Source organism: Equus caballus, chromosome 27 (genome assembly GCF_041296265.1).
Source record: "Equus caballus isolate H_3958 breed thoroughbred chromosome 27, TB-T2T, whole genome shotgun sequence".
Taxonomy (NCBI): Eukaryota; Metazoa; Chordata; class Mammalia; order Perissodactyla; family Equidae; genus Equus; species Equus caballus.
This window is the reverse complement of record NC_091710.1, coordinates 47595544-47598447: the sequence shown is the minus strand read 5'-3', so window position 1 is coordinate 47598447 and position 2904 is coordinate 47595544. Positions and strand designations below refer to the sequence as shown.

General features: G+C 34.6%; 1 non-coding gene across 1 annotated transcript; it reads left to right on the top strand.

Moving 5' to 3' along the window:
- Positions 1-1957: 1957 nt before the first annotated feature.
- On the top strand, positions 1958-2083 carry LOC111770978 (small nucleolar RNA SNORD22). Its single transcript, XR_002804479.1, has one exon. It is a non-coding gene; the product is annotated as a small nucleolar RNA SNORD22 (small nucleolar RNA).
- The last annotated feature ends 821 nt before the right edge of the window (positions 2084-2904 follow it).

Here is a 2904-nt window from a genome sequence, read left to right as displayed (position 1 = left end):
AACACACACAAGGGCCAGCCTGGTGGCATAGTGGTTAAGTTCTCATGCTCCTCTTCAGTGGCCTGGGGTTCGTAGGTTTGGATCCCAGTTGCAGGTCTATACACTGCTGATCAAGCCATGCTATGATGGTGTCCCACATACAAAATAGAGGCAGATTGGCACAGATGTTAGCGCAGCAACAGTCTTCCTCAAGAAAAAAGAGGAAGATTGGCAACAGATATTAGCTCAGGGTTGATCTTCTTCACATACATACACAAAACAAAACAAAACAAAACAAAACAAAACACACACATGTCCCAAAAACAAATTGCCCCACTGTACTTCCTGTTTGCTGTTCCCCTGCTTGAAGGTTGGGGTTTGGGAATAAAATACAAATGTTGCTGTGTTTTCTGTCTACAATCAAGACTGTGTTCACATGGCAGTATCTTTGGATCATAGCTACCAATTTTTGTTGTCAATAAAGTGAAAATTTTGTTTAATTAGGTTTAGAAGATGGGAATTAATAAAGCAGAAAAGTTAAGAACGTTAATGCTTAATTCAAGAATGTGCTCCTTACTCCCTGCCATCAATTAAAAAGAAATATTATGTAAAGTCTTTGCTATCCTCTTCAGCAAGGCACTGTGGTATAGCAACGAGCACAAAATTTAGAATTAGAGAAACTTGGATTCTCGATTTGGCTCTGAATATATTTGTTATATGACTTTGGGTTAATACGTAGACTTGAAGACCTGAAGTTTATTCATTGTCTCTCTCACAGAACTGTGAATTTCTATACTAGAAAATTATGTAAGTTCTTAGCAGAGTACTGAACACTCAATTAATCTTAGCTATTATTAGCTGACACTGGTTATGTCATGTTGTGCATCTTTATGTATATTTTAATGGAACATTCGAAGAAGGTTTGATCCATATGCCTAGTGGATCACCGTTTTAAGAGAGGAATTAGGAATCATGTATAATGACATGCTTTAATTTATTTCAACATTGTAATGCTACATTGTGGTCAAGTGAAACAATTTTACAAGAGATCAAATAAATTCAGCCAAGTATGAGTATATGAGTCAAATAGTCTCCTTAAATTAGGGAGTGAATAAATGTGATATATTCCTAACAAGCTTATATAAACATTGACTTTTATAAATAAATATTTACATTGGAGTTATGATTAGGTTTCTACTAATGAGTTAACAAGAGGGAATAAATATAGAAGATCCAAAAATTATAAATCCATATCCTACTCCACCTCCAGTACTTTGAATTGTGAGTATGTATGTGTGTTTATGTGTATGTGTGTGGGTGCTGTTATACATATATATATATATATATGTGGATGGCAAACAAATCTAGGATGTACAGCAGAAGAAAGCTGAGAAACAGTTGTAAATGTGTTTAGGATTTTGAAAATGAGAGTTATTGAGAGGAAATAGTTAAAATATTTGTTGTTTATCAAGAGAAAAACAACAGGAAATGCTCCAACTCGAATATAGCTCAGCATACTTCAAGGCTTTGTGGATACATTTAATGTGAAGACAAAGATGTGAAATCATGTTCTGTACACATTATATTTGTAGAGGTTTTACTTCTGCAATTGGGTAAATCAGTCGTGATTATCATAGGCTATTGCTATATTTGCCAGGGTTGACGTCAGACTGGATTATAATGGAATTTGTTTCTTCCAAGCCTTATGATTGAAATCCCAGTAGCTGTCACCAGATACATACTGTGCTGTTTCAGACTGTTGGCAAAGAAGCCCTGAGAGATGGATCTTTATCGCAATTAGTGATAAATGTGAAGCATGGTAATAATTCAAATACTTATTTTTATTTTTTTACTGAAAATTAACTCTTTATTAAAATGACTTTAATTTGTATATATATATGTCTCTATGTATACATATATGTGTATGTGCATAGTAATAGAGTCCAGCTTATGTCTAGATATTAAGAACACATTGAAGTCCCAGAGAAGAAACAGTCACAAGTCTTACCTCTTGTCCTAGTCCCAGAGCCTGTAAAGGAGAGCCCACTGGGACTGGCTGGGAGAGAGGAGGAAAGTTTGTTCTAAAAGGAACTGTCTGAGGGAACATAAGGATTTCTGAACACAGGAAAGAGAGAAATAATCACTTGTTGAAAAATCAGTTATATTTTTTTCCAGATCTGAAGAAAGAACAAAGCACATTGATTGGAATCTAACTCTTAGAGGAAGTCAAAAGAAAGGGTCAAGTCATTTCTTGTGCAAGCCAGCTGTTCAAATTAGCATACAATCATTTCAGCCATTTAAATAAAGTTTTATTTTAACCTTCAAAAAAGAAAAGGACATATTGAAGGAGTACGGTGTGGTATTATTATTCTATCTCTTTATTCCCTCTCTCCACCCCAACTACCTACACACAGTATGTTTGCCTAGTTTATCTCATCATTTTATGATACCGAAGTACCTGTGATACTATTTCAGTTTAGCTTGAATGTATTTCCATACAATAAGTTTTCTGAATGTTTGAACCTATCCATATCTTATGAAAATTAATGCCGAATACTCACTTACTCCAAGTCACACACAAAAACTCTGGATTTTCAAGCAATTTCTCACTTTTGCTTAAAAAGATGTGAAAATCAAGGAGTTGGTGACTAATTTAAGTATCTTTGAATTTCATAATGAAATTAATGACACAAATTGCTCTAAAATTGATTATAAAATTCACTCCAGTGATATAAATTGTAAAGAGGAGACTAGTTTCAGGTTAGAGAAATAATGATTTATCATGACTTTGGGGAAAGATGAAAGCAGTAATAAAATCCTAGAAGGAAAAGTCACAGGCACAGGTCGGGAGCCAGATGACGTGGCTCTTAAAGATGTTTCTCCGTGGGGATTATTGATGACAATAACTGTCTGTTGTGTATTGAT